This window comes from Alligator sinensis, unplaced genomic scaffold (genome assembly GCF_000455745.1).
Source record: "Alligator sinensis unplaced genomic scaffold, ASM45574v1 scaffold647_2, whole genome shotgun sequence".
NCBI lineage: Eukaryota > Metazoa > Chordata > Crocodylia > Alligatoridae > Alligator > Alligator sinensis.
In genome coordinates this window covers 1,318,244-1,332,497 of record NW_005841832.1, presented here as the reverse complement: position 1 = coordinate 1,332,497, position 14,254 = coordinate 1,318,244, and the positions used below count along the sequence as shown (strand labels likewise).

At 46.4% G+C, this 14,254-nt stretch overlaps 1 protein-coding gene across 1 annotated transcript in view; it reads right to left on the bottom strand.

Moving 5' to 3' along the window:
• The window catches only part of DDR2 (discoidin domain receptor tyrosine kinase 2), an 85,720-nt gene extending 72,293 nt beyond the window's left edge, over positions 1-13,427 (bottom strand). The window contains 1 exon segment of the mRNA XM_025194296.1: positions 13,287-13,427. The gene's annotated coding sequence lies outside the window, so the exon portion shown is untranslated.
• Positions 13,428-14,254: the final 827 nt, after the last annotated feature.

Here is a 14,254-nt window from a genome sequence, read left to right as displayed (position 1 = left end):
AGCGAGGCAATAGGGTATGTTTGGGAGGCTGGTGTACGGTGGGCACCTCGCTTCCACCTTATGCAGGGCACATTTGGTTGGGGGGCCTCTACGGGTCAGGTGAACATGCTCAGTGGGCCAGATCCAGCCCGTAGGCTGTATTTTGCCCGCCCCTGGTATAACCCCGGGCAGCATAGTTCAAAGAGTTAGCCAGAGTGGTCACTCCTGCAGGGACAGTTGCACTGTGGGCTAGAGACAAGGGCCAAGTACAGACAGTCAAAAAGCCCAAGGCTAAATTGAACCAGTCTTTGCAGGTTAAACTAAGCTGCAGAGATTAAATTGAAACAGAAGTGAACAGACATTTACACCTTTGCTTCAGGAAATGCAGCCACATGCCTGCAGTGGCTCAGGCCAGAAACCAGGGGGAGCTAAAGCATGGATCTCTGGCATGTAGCCAGCATGGGATGTGTGTTCACTTCCTCTTCCTGCTACCCCTGAGGTCTCTGGGATTTGCAGACCAAAATCCCAACAGCAGGACTCTGTGGGGTTGCTTATCACTTTCTCTTCCTGCTTCCAGGTGCCTCTGGGATTTGGAGTCCACAATCTCAGCCAGCAGCAAGTCTGAGCAGAGGAAGGGGTGTTTAACCCCCTGCCTTGGCCCCAGACCCCAGCCAAGGTTTGCCAGGGGGCTGCCCCTGCAGACTGGGCTTGCCCCTTCCCCCTTATCAGCCAGCCCTCACTGTTCCAGCTAGGGAGCAGAGGGGCAGGGGCAGCCCTGCTCTCTGGAGCAGACAGCCCAGCCCAGCCTAGCCCAGGGCTTCAAAGCATGCTGTGATGCTGGAGGATTGTGATTTAACTTGAACAAGGATGGGGTCTGGGACAGAAGTTTCATAAACTAGTTTGCCCAAAATGTTAAGTCTGATGCTACATTCAACCAGGTTTATCTTAAACCAGTTTCAGCCATTTTGAAACTGGTTTACATGCTCTGACCTTCTGTTCTGCTACAGGTTTAAACCAGTTTCTGATCACTTAAACTGGTGTATGTGTAACTTCTGTCTCTAGCCTGGAAGACTGCTTAGGCCAGTCCAGGTAACTTCACATCCTGGCCATGCAGACATCATACTGGCCAAACTGTACTGGTGGAGGGCCTACATTGCTCAGGGAAGTGGTTTAAACTCCACTGAAAAGAGCAGAGGTCCCAGCTTGTAGGACTCAGAGCTGAGGTTGGACATGCGGAAGCTATGCTGGCAGAAGACAAGTTCTACCAGTAGGACTCTGTAGTGCAAGGCAGGCCTTTCCCACTCTTCCTGCCCCCTCCTGTGCCAGTCTCCACCCAGGCAGGATTTCTGCTTCAGTCCAGCCACTGCAGAGCTCTCCAGACCATCAATCACACTGGGCCCCCACTTCATTCTTGTGAGGTAAAGCAGCATTTGACAGTGGATTCCTCCAAATTGTCCTATCAAGGAAACAAGATTTCTGCTGAGGCACATGCTCTCGGGGCTCCTCTTTTGCTCTCAATGAGGGAGGTGCAGACAGGAGTCTGTATGTCCACAATAGCTGGGTTTGGTCTCTGTCACGGGCTGTCACAAGCACCGCGCTGCCAAGAGCATTCCAGAGTCGTGAGTCAGATTCCTCCCCTCTCACTGCCCACCCCCCTGCAAATCACAAGATTAAAAAAACAACAACATAGGAAATAAAGTACGATGGAGTGATTCTTTGTTGTTTTGCAGCTTGCTGATACCCGAGGGAGAAGCCACCCATTCAAAAGCAAAAGGGAATGTGACAAGGTCAAATTCAGTCCTCCACGTGCACAAGTACCATGTCCCTGGTGCCTGCACGCAGAGGATTCCATTACCCTCCCCAGGCCTCAGGGGGTTGAGACCTGCCATTCTGCCCCTCTCCATACCTTTTTCCACCTAAGCAGGACAGGCTACCCAACTCATCTTTTTCCTCCATGTGCCCCCCCAGTCTCTTCTACCACAGCAACTACTATATTCACACTTTTCCAGTTTCTCTCCATTTCCCCTCCATGGGCACATCTACATGAGATGCTTACTGCGCATTGGCCTAATAACACTGTGCAGTACAGCATCACAGCACAACCCATGTTAATAGCCTACTGAGCAATGTTATTAGGCTACTGCGCAGTCAGCATCACTAATTAACCGTGTGCCAGCACTAATGTGCAGGAACTAAATACTGTGCATTTAGTTAGTACTTTCTTAAGGAAGGCACATTAATGAACATATAGACATGTCCAGTTTCCTATCCTTCACCTCAGCCATATCACACCTCTGCTATCCCCCTTGGCCTCAGCCCTGCCCTCATATCCACCCAAATCTCCCGGTATGCCTCCTGTCCCCCCACAAATTCTTTTGCCTGTAGCTCCAATGTAGACAGGGCACAGGTATTTTTCACCAGACGTGTATCAGCGCAGCTCCACACTGCTGTGCAATTTAACTCGACACACCCTCTAACCTACCAAGAAAATTGGCTGGATATTACTCTAGGGCAGGCCGAAGCATTTTGCCTTTCCAAAGTACCTCCTGAACTCTGTTGAGCACAAGATTTTTTTCCACACCCAGGTTTTAACTTGGTAATGCTGATACGTGCTGTTACATGGCTGCCAAACCCCAACCCAAAATGGCACAGTATCAGCAACCAGCGACGAGATCCTTTACTGCTCTCTCTCATATAGAGAACATGCCAGAGGTATGCCCAGCACTTACAGAAAGAAACAAATTTCCACGCAGGCAGAGACAGGATCCATTTTTGTAAGCTTACTTCTGCAAGTGCCTTGCCCTTTGGCAGGCACCAAGGCTAGAGGGATTTCTCTCCCCACCCACCTTCCCTCCACAGTTCACATTTGCATGTGCAACAGCATACAGCTTTTCACACAAATTTGCAACTTGTGCAGCAGTTGCTCTGGGTGCTCACATGGGAAATTCAGAGCCAAGGCCAGGTCTTTGAGCATATTTTTAAAACCTTTGCAGCAGCAGGACATTGGCTGCCATGGTCTCCCTGCTTTACCTGTGGCAATTTAGGGTCTTATGTCTTGTGTTGTGTCAAGGTTGACTGTGTACTTTTTGGTAAGAGGTTAGACAATGGATTTGTACAGGATGGTTTGGATAGAGATGATCCCACCTCAAGCAGGGGGTTAGGCTAGATGATCTCTGGTGGTCCCTTTCATACCCTTAGTGTACGTCCCCCATGTACATCCCAGCTCAGCAACTTTAGCTTTCTAAAAGTCTGCCAATCCAAGGTCTCTTTCTAAGAGTTCCTCTTGGGCTTGGTGAGTGAACGTCATTGCAGTGTTTGCATACTGGAGTCATGACTCAAGTCTGCAAGCTTGCATGGGAGCAATACTTGATGTGAACCCATAAACCCAGTCCCCATCTCCACAACAGTTCTTACCACAAGTCTCAGTCTGCATTTGATATTGGAGAGATGTGGTCAGCAAGAATGCTAGGAGATCAGCTATGCCTGATAGGTTTTTTTTATCCCAGCAGTAGACCATACAGATTTTTTTTCCACCTCACCTACTGCAATAGCAAAAGAGCTGCTTGTTCTTCAGCCCTTGTAATCTTAAATGCAGTTAGTGAGGACCTACACATACAACACATTTGCATGGATGTAAAAAAGGAGCAGGCAGATGACAAAGTTCTACCCCATTTTAAATATATTAGACTTTGATATAGCAAAAAACCCAGCAGTAAATACACTACTACTGGTACATGTTAAAGCAGTATAGGTCTTGTGTGTCCTTCATTAATCGCACAGTAGCCATCTACTAATGCAAACAAGCTATTATCTGCCTCTCCATAACTTAGGGACAAGGTGCTGTATTAGTTCCTACTGTGCTGGCATAACTGTACATCTGTGTACTTCTGGTGCCTGTGCAAAAATTGATGACAAAAAAGGCAAATGTTAATTTTGGGGTACCATGTTCTATATCCAGTCCCAGATTTTCTGAATCTGTTGGGTTTCTTATTGTTTTTCATTTTCATCCATGTTGAGTCTCCTCTGTTGTTCAACACAGGATCTGGAAGCAAGTCAAGCATCACACACACAGAGATCTGTAACAAAATGACACCCAGCTCTTTTGTAGCACTTCCATGAGTTGCTCTCAAAGCACCTGACAAAATTATGTCTCTCAACAGTCAAGTAACAGCCTCCATCTTAGAAATAAGATATCTGCAAGACTGCACATGATCTCTTCACCTAAAACCAATGATAGTGCCCAGGTCTCCAGTACAGCAGATCCATTAGCCAGTGAGCTAAAACTGACTCCCAGAGTGAATATTCCAGAGCTATGGATCTGTCTGTCCCATCAGTAACACTCCTCTCTCAAAGCAAGGTGTAAAACTCAAAAGCCCTGACTTTCTGTATTTCAATTCAAATACTTAAGTAACTCATAGGCAAAACATGTCATGCCCACCTTTAAGTGCCTGCTCTGTGCACAGGTTAATATATGTTCTGTAGGCAGCTGTGCTGTTGATTAAGAAGTAAAAACATTTAAATGATTCATGCATCGTATAAGGCTTCTCAGAGTTGCACGTGACTGCCTTTGTTTTCCCAGTTTTGCTTTGCTTTTTTTCCTTTTTTTTTTTTTTAAATAAAACTTTCTTTAGTTCCTGCAATGAAAGAAACCAAAATCCCAACCAGCTGTTCCCACTTAAACAGGTTACAATCTGCCAGTTGGGCATGATGCAACAAACTTAGGAGGACAAGTCACACACCAACAATATGTCACACATTCTAATGGTGTGGGTCACACACAGGCAGACCTCAAGAGCAAGATGTTTCCCTGGAGTACCTCTCACCTAGCTTTATTTTGCTGAAAAGAAGACCCTCTCATACTTCCTGCCACTTTAGAAAAAAATAAAATAAAAATTGCAAAAACAGCTATGGAGGACGACACAGACCCGGCCTTGGTGTGCCCTCCCACCTTTCCCTTTACCTTGCATTTCAGTGATACTAATGCCCCCATGTCACTCAGCTTCTTCTGAAACATATTACCCACAGAAGCAGAGTTCTCCTGGGCCCAGGAGCAAAAGTTTTTCATAGGTCCAGGGAGATCTGCACCCTTTGGGTGCTACTGTTACTACCTTTCACACATCTTTTGAGATAGAGATGGGATATGTATTTCAAGAGTTAGGAATAGGTTTGTTGGAAAGATATATGCTGAGCCAGTAAAGAGAGGGTTTCCACCACAAACAGGTAGATGAAGGATTAATTTTGCTGAGGACGCAATGTGACATTCTTTTACCCATGAAGTTTACTTCTGCACGCCTAGAACACAGTAAGAAAGGCAGAGAGCCAGTGGATAATGTCTTGGCTGCTGCCACATTGCACAAAGGATTGTCCCCTCAAAGCATGCACTGCCTACTCGCTCTCACTCCACGGGCCTCCTTTCCAGCAGTTGGGGGTCATATAGCTGCCTTAGAGCAGGGGTGACCAAGAACTAGCCCACAGGCTGGGGAGCTCTTGTCATCTAGTCCATGGTCAAGAAATTTGGTAGTTTGGGGAGTGGTGGCTGTGGAGAAATCCCCCTCTCTCTGCCACTCCCTGGGACAAACCAGGTGACCCCTGTATTTCCTGGGTTTCTTTGTGGTACTGGCTGGTCAGTCAGGTGACCTAGACAGGTAAAATTCCTAGGGAGGGGTGGGGTTTCCTCCAACCAGCATATTGAAAAGCCACAAGCAATGCACCTCCAGGCTCCAGTTTGGATGATTCTCTGTAAGTGCTGACCTGGAAGTCTAGAAATACATATAGGCAGTTGCATTAAATAGGATCATTGAATCCAATATTGGCAAAGGCTCAAATTACTTTTGTTTGCTCAAAGTGTATTTCTATCTTCCTTGTACTACCACCCCCGCACCTCCATCAATAGACGTATTAAGTTACAGTGTGCCTGGCTGTGGTACTGGGAAAGGGGAGAAGCAGGCCTTTTGCTTCCTTTGCTTGACTAGCGAAGTTGAGCTAGGCTTTTTATTTTCCTTCGGTATCTAAGGTTATCTTTGGATGCTTCAGGCTATAAGCACCCCAGAATCCCACAGTGGGTTAAGCATCCACAAGGTCTACAAGGTCTGTGTACCCTGGGAGCCCTGACAATGACCAGACCCTGGGTGGTGGCAGCAGTTACCCCAGGCTTGCGGGTGTGTTCCCAGGGGGTTGGCTGGACATGTGCGCCCCAGGAGAGGCACTCGAAGCTTGTTTTTTGGTCAGGCACAGTGAGGCAGCTGGCTCAGTGCAGGAGTATCCCCTTCTGTCCCACGGCAGCCACTGTGGCGGATCCAGGAATCATAGCAGTTAATTCAGCCAACACTAAATCCCAGCCCCACAGGCCGGATGAAAGCTCAGTGCTCTAGATCCAGCCTGTGGACCAGCCCCATGCAACTCATCCAGCCTGCAGAGCCAGAGAAGTTGGATGTCACTGCATTAGAGGAACCCAGAGTTACTCCCAGGCTTAGGTGCATCTTCTGGCACCTCTCAGGTCCAGTGTAAGGAGAGTACATTGCCATATTTCTGGGATATGGCGAGCATGGAGTGTGAGTAAATCGGTTGGGAAACCTTCACAGCAGCACTCCTTGGTGTGGCATAGAGACAGTGTAGATATAGTCACTGAAGTGCTTTGAACTTCATGAATAATATTGGGACATTTTTTTGGATTACCCAGTGGAATGAAAACTTTGGAACTAGGCTTTTCCTTCTTCATCCTTGAAGCCAGGAAACCAGTTTTTTAAGCAACAGACTAGCTGAACTAGCCAGAAAGGCATTTATCTACAGAAAGGGAAATGATTGAGGGGGCATGATAAGTAAAAACATTCATCCCTGTGACTGACTCATGATGTTACTGACATAACAAGTGAAAGTATTAAGACACACTAAGAGAATAAATGCATTAAGTGCACATACATACACCAAACCTATGTACCTGGCTAAAAAACAGGACAAGTTGGAAACATTCATGTCCGAAAAAAAAAAGAATCCAATTGAGCTGACATTAGACTGTAAGGTAGAAATTGGAGGGGAAGAATCCAGTAACCAGAATGCTAAAATATCACACGATATTATAACTTATTTAGTAAAAGTAGGTGGTACAAAAGGGAGTGGAGACATCCAACACTGACGGGACCATGGCCTGGCTCAACAGAAAGTCTGCATTACCAATGGATGGATGTTCTCAGTAATAAAGGATAAGCTGGGATAAGACAAGTGTTCCCTATAGATCAGCAAACAACTGGAACAATTCATCCAGTTTTCTAAAGCTTCCACATGCAGGACACAGAATGAACAACTGTATCATAATGGAGAAATTCAGTTTGGGGTTGCACGATAGAGTACTGGAGTTTCTTTATGCTCATTTTCTAATGCAGAAAAAGTTTGTGCCCAATATGGAAGGATGCAATTTCAAACTCCATTTTGATAGATGCCGAACACAGAATTTGACTTAAAACAAACTTGAGGCACAGGCCACCCCTTTGTTCTGTATTTGTACGGTGTCCAGCACAGGGCCCTTTCTAGTCCATGACTCGGGTCTTAGGCATTACAGCAATACAAGTTAATCATCATCAATGAACTAAAATACAGCATGCAGAAGTGATTATTCAGGAATCCCAGGGTATGGGCCATGTGCTGCAGGATATCAGACTGGATGATCTGGGCGTCCAGTGTGCGACTGACTCCAACCTAATTTATTAGTTATGTGCAAACTGAATAATGCATGCACTTGGAACTCTGATGAAACCAATTTCCCAGAGCCAAAAATAAATCATAAGCAAAAAATTCTTATGGGCAAAAATGTAAACAGAACATAAATTGGGAATTATTTAAAAAACAGTTAACTAGCAGTTGCCCTGAAATTTGCAATTACTTGGTTGCAAAACAATGGTACTACAATTTTACAAAGCCCACGGGTGGAGGGGGGACAGAGGACCAAAAGAAATTAGCAATTTTTAAAAAATCCACCATTTTATATCATCTATGAAGTACACTAGCATATGTGTTAAGGCATCTTGCTATCAATCCACACCTTGCTCTGGACTGCTGTCAAAGACCATCTTTAAGCAACCCAGTGCAAATAACTCTCAAAGCCAGACTGGCCAGATGTAAAGCTACATGGTGTCAGCCTCCTGCTCAAGCTTGGATCATCCCTGACCAAACCATCCCAATCGTGTCCTGTCTAACCTGCACTCAAAAATTTCCGGGGACGGAGATTCCACAACCTCTCTAGGCAGCCTGTTCCAATACCCAACCACCTTCGGAGTCAGAAAGTTCATCCTAATCTCCAACCTAAACTTCTGCTGTAGTTTGAGGCCATGGCTCCAAATCTTTCCCTTTCAGACACAGAGAATAGTCTATCTCCATCCTCTCTCTGTATTTGCCCTTCAAGTATTTGAAGATGGTTATCAAATCCACTCCAGCCCGTCTTCTTTTTTACACTAAATAACTATACTTCTTTCAGCCTTTCCTCATAAGTCAGGCTTCCCACGCCTCTAATAATTTTTATTGCTCACCACTGGACATTTTCCAGTCAGTCCACATCTTTCTCATATATTAGGAGGAAATATTTGGAGTAGGAATATATTGAGGGAGGGGGGAAGGACTTCTAATGGAAGAAAGAAGTCCATTCCTAGAGGAAAGTGATGAGATTGCAAGCCTACTAGTGCTGTAGTATGTTTGAATGTTTGTAAGGGCACTCCTTTTCATACTGCAGTACATTTAGATTAGAACATTAACATGATCCTGAATGTATACAGTGCTTATTCAATGCATTAAAGCCTTCTCACTAGATCTCCAATGATTATTAATGGGAAATCACTAAATGGAGTTGTTTCTAGTGGGTTCTTACTCTAATGCTATTTTTTCATTGATCTAGGATCACATATAAACTCCCTCTGCTGACAAAGTTCTCAGAGAACAGAAACCGGTGGGGTGGGGTGTTAAAATGCAATGGGGACAGGTCAGAGATACAGAGCGACTTGGATCACTCGGTAAGCAGGGTGTAATGAAAACCACGTATTTGAATGCAGCTGAAGGCAAGGTTATCCCTCTAGGGAACAAAGAAAATAGCTCCTACTTCCCAGACAGGAGACTGTATCTTGGAAAACAATGACTCTGAAAAACATGTGGGCCTCCTGGGGAATAATGGACTAAACGTGATCTCCCAGCACAATAATGTGGCTAAGAGGTCAAATGCTGTTCCTGGAAGTATGACCAGGAGGGGGGCTGAGAAGCTACAGCGAGGCAGGACAGCGTCTTTGGTGGCCAAACTTCCTAAAAGGATGTTAACAAACAGGGACGGGTTCTGAAGAGCTATAAGAATGACCTGAGGTCTGGAGAATTTGCTTTACAGAGACAGACTCAAGTTGCTCAAGTTGAGGTTTAGCCTGAGGGAGTTAGCTGCCAAAATCCCATGGAAATTCCCTGGGAATTTGAGTGCTTAAACTTTTTTTGAGGAAGAGGAAGGAGGAGGTGGGGAAATCATTCTCAATAAGTTTAAAGGAAAGTCAAGAGTGGATTTGATATCCATCAATAAGTACCTACCTGAAGGAAAAGATTTCTGACAGCAGCGACTGTGAGGGATGGAAACTGCTCTGTAACAGTCTATGAATACTACATGATGACCTGACTATTGCTCTATGAATAGCACTGGTTTCATTTATTAATGGATAGGGGGAGCTGGAAGGGAAGAATAGCTCAGGCCTCTTTGCAAAACACGAGGCACAAAATGTGGGGACTGGAAAAAGCCAGAGACCCAGAAAAATCAAGAGTGATTTAAAATGGGATGGGGAAAAACGTAGGGGTAAGAGCAATAGAGATGATATGGCAAATAGAGGCAACAGCCAGGTATCTCTTCAGAGAAGCAAGGCAGCACTCCCCCTTGCAAGGTAAAGATGCCCACCTGCACTCTGGGACTTCACCAACTGCTGGCAGCAAACCCTAAGCTTGGTGCACAGAATGGGGAGGAAGCAACATGTGAAAGGGACACAGATACCAGTAAGGAAGAAAAATTTGGCAATGTTAGATGGATAAAAGGAGCGGGCACCTAGGATAGTATGTGGGAGGATGCTTTACCTACCATTCAACTAAACCCGCAGCCAATTTCCAGATCAGCTTTCCCAAGTAAAAGCTGTGTTCCTTTTCTCTCTCAAACATATTTGCCTTGTTGTAGACACCAATTCCATGTTTGCAAGAGGAGAAATATTGCCAGGTAAGGACCCCTCAAGGAAAAGTAGTTTTCCAGGTTGGGACTCAGGCAGGTGGGCTCAGTTCATTTCAAGAGGAATCCTTCAAATATTTGAACTCAGCACTTTTGCTGCTGGCTCTACCTGGCAGAAGGTCAACACAATGTCCTTATATCAGCATAAGGGGCCTCTTCCTAAGAATTATTCTCTAGCTCACCTAGAGCCGGCCTTGGACTGAATAAGATTCTGGACACCCGAGGAGCAGTCAGAACGTCTCCGTGTGGAAGCCCCTTGTTTTGCTCTTGTCATTAACACAGGAAGTTGCTGAGAGTGGGGACAGGCTCTTCCACCTCTGCCCCAAGACAAGAACTCCTTCACACAGGGACGGTGCCACTGGAAGCCCAGCACCTGTAATGTTGAGGAGTGACAGCTGCATGACCCCTGGCAGATGGCAGACCTCTCAAATGGATGCGCCCACTTCAGTTCATTCTCTTTTCCTGTCCAGTTGTGCCACATTCGCAGAGACAAAATGGCAGTCACCGTCTGATAGGAATGGGCAAGGAGGGGGAGGAAATCTTTTTCTTAGCAGACTAGATACTCTCCAAGGAGCAGAGCAGGAACCTCAGAGGGGAAAAATGCAGGCACCGACAGGCATGACAGGCGGGGGAAGGAGAAAGTAGTGTTGCTTTTGTATTAACAAGGGAGGAGGTGTTGAAAGAACTGGAGCTGACCCTAAGCCACCAGGCTCAACATGGGCTGGGAACTCCATTCCCTTCTTCCTCTACCATGTTCCAGCCCCCTCCAGCATACACACATAAGAAGTAGTGTTTGGCTCCTGAGCTAGTAGCCCAAAGCCCCCCCCCAACAGTAAGCACCAGGTTCTTCCATGGGGAAGGAAGCAGCTGGTCCTTCCATTGCTGCTTATAGAAAATTGCTAGTCCGAGCTTAAAGGAATGGCCCTGAGCAGAAATGAGCCGTATTCAGATTGGGTAGGGTCCCAGACCCATGCTGTTCCCATCCAAGACTCCCATGCTGCAGGCCAGAGGCAGCCTTACTGGGACTCCAAAATACGAATCTCTGCTGGTGGAAGGAGGAGACACTGCAGAGGCCCCATGCAATCCAGGTTTGTTTTCAACCCCTTGCTCTCCTGTGCAGTGTCCCGTCTAGTTCTCATGTTGCTCAAGCAAGTGGGTGAGAAAGTGATGAGCAGCCCCTCCTGGCCTCCCAGCCATCTGAGGTTCAAATGCTTGGACCCATATATAGCCTGGAAAGCCTGCAAGGTCACCAAAGGAGGGAGGGATCAAAAGGGAGGTTGATCTTTCTGTTCTGACATCTCCTTGCAGTCTTAAAAAGAGCAAGCAGCTTCCTGCATGCTACAAACCAAGCCAAGTACACAGCTCAGGGGGAGGGGATGGATCACCTAGGGCAGTGGGGGCCAACCTTTTTGGTATATTAAGGCCTGTGCCCTGCTTGAGTGCCATTCTGATCCTCTTCCCCTGCCCAATCTGCTGCTCTGATTTCTGCTTCCTGTCCTATCTGCTGCTTCGCTTATTGTTCCCTGCCCTATCTGGTAGAAACCTTCCCCCCCTCCCATGCCACACACAAAGTCCCAATGCCACTTATGACACTTGTGTCACAGGTTGGGCATCCCTGACCAAGGTCACGAACATCACAGAGACAAATCCTAGTAGTCCCTACGTGGAATTTTGACCTCTGAATTGAATGCCAGAGCTGCCATCAATTCCAGTAGGCCAGGAGTTTGTCCTTTGTCCTCAGTGCTCAGACACTTAGATAATAGGGCTGGATGTATAAGAAGATGACCTCAGACCAGGGGGCAAGTTCTTTACTGGGGAAGGCCCTGCCTGAGAAGACTACACATCCCAGCGTGCAGTTTTGTGGGGACATTGCATGCTGGGATTTGTAGTCTTTTTAAAGTGCCTTAAAATGTCCATGTTAAAGATTAGCTTGGCTGCAATCTGCTCCATTTTATGTTAATACAAAGAGCTTCTTGGGTTCCCAGCCTGCAGCTAACTCAGCCCTCAGCAGGGGGGCCCCATTTGGCAGGATTCGCCATCATGCAGGAAGACAGAAATGGCACAACCCTCCTTGAGCAACAAGCCCTCAAGCAATTCCTCTTGTCCTCCCAAGAGGAGAGCCATCCAAAGGCAAAAGTCAACTCAGCCCCACAGCCAAACCCAGGTCCAGAGGCCATAAGCCCTTTGCTTCAATGAGGAGGCATGTGTGTCTGATAAAAGATGATCACAAAGTACTGTCACTAGAGACCTCTTAAAAACCATTTCCAGGTGTCCACAATGCTGTTTCCCGTCCAAGTTAGGCCTGCACCATGTGTGGCTCTGACGCTGTTGGTACTGACCCCACACATCTGGCCAGTAAGCTTCCTGTGCCAGCCCCACAATGAAAATGCCCACTTTAGGTTTGCCCTCTAATGACAGTCCCCTGGGAACTGGGCCACCCTCCCTAGCTTGGAGTCCACAGGTATTTAAGGCTGGACCTGCCAGTAGAAACGCATACTGCAGCCAAGAGTAGAAACACTAACAAAAAAAATGCTGGCTTGTCACGAGGGTCTAAGGAGAAAAAAAAAAGCAAGTGGGGAGGAGAGAGAGGGAGAGAGCGAGGGAGGGGACAACATTTCATAATCATGAACAGACCCCACTCGCCAGGCGCCCTGATATTGTTGTCGTTACAGCTGCTTTTATAACCCACGCCAGCACACCAGCCGTGGAAAGAAGAGAACTGTCTTTGTGAGACTTGCCCCAGTTCAGAAATCCCCTGTGGACCAAGTTCCCCCATCCTCCATCCATCATCAAGATCTGCAATCAGCCAGTCTTGCCTGCCATGCAAACAACTCTTTTACAAAAATCTTAACTTATTTTCCAGCCGCTGTGGAATTCAGTATCATGTCTTCAGTTTACCTATGTACCATTACTTTTTGCCTTACATAAAAATATTTCGGTCCCAATAAGGATCTGCCTGCAAAAAGCATAATAAAGTTTCCCGCTTTCCCCTCCCGCCCTGCAGTCTGGCATCCAACGAGGCAAAGGAAGGCTTCAGAAGTGTACATTTTCAAAAGTAACACATAAAAAAGAAGTTGCTTACCTAAGTGATGAACCAGAGTGGGGAGAGGAAAGACCAGAGATGTAATTCACTGTGCAAAAAGAAACTAAATAAACTCCTTTCCCCTTCCCCTTGATGAAGAAGCCGGGCTGAGAGGAAACTTCTACAGGCTGATGCAAGATGCCTTTGCGAGCGATTTAGCATTCTGAGGATTCCTGGGATATAGCCAGAAATCCCACAATCCAACATATTGCACATTTGGTTTCAATTAGGGAGTGGAGGGACAGGGGGGAGAAAGGAGGGGGGAAGAAGTCAGTTACCAATCAAAGCTGTTTTCTCTTTGGAGGCTATTTTCCTTGACCCAGGGGAATGCGCGCAAAGTTATAATTTACAGCAAAACCCATTCATAGCAAGGGAAAAAAAAAGCTATAACCAGTGAGTGATCTTAAAGATGTAGGCAGATTTTTTCACCAGAGGGATAGATGCATTTTATTTATTTATTTTACTTTACAATGAGAGGTTGTTATCCAAACAGTTCAGTAATGTCCAGGTAGTTAATGAAGAAGATAGGGAGAGGGGGGACACACAAAAAGGGGACCAATTGGATGGAGTATCCTACAGATGCTGACTTTCTGGGGTTAGGCACCTCTTGCATGCTCAGTTTTACAAAGGAGAAGGAGGGAGAGAAGAAAGGAAGGAGGAAACTGGGAAACATCTGGTTTGGGATGGGCCCTTGCTTCAGCAGAAGGAAGTCACATGGATAAGGCATTGCAATGTTTACCCAATAGCATTTATGCAATGTTTGGAAGGCACGGGATGGAGGAAAAGCTAGAGGGGGTCACCAAGGGTGCACAGAGCATTTCAGAACAGATACAAAAATGTACAATGGGCCTTTCTCAGAGACCCCTCTGGGGCTCAGCCTTAGATACCCTGGCAAGGAGCAGGGACAAGTGGGGTGGCTTCTGTACATCACCTAGGAGCGGGCACTTAGGAAGATGACAGGAAGTTCT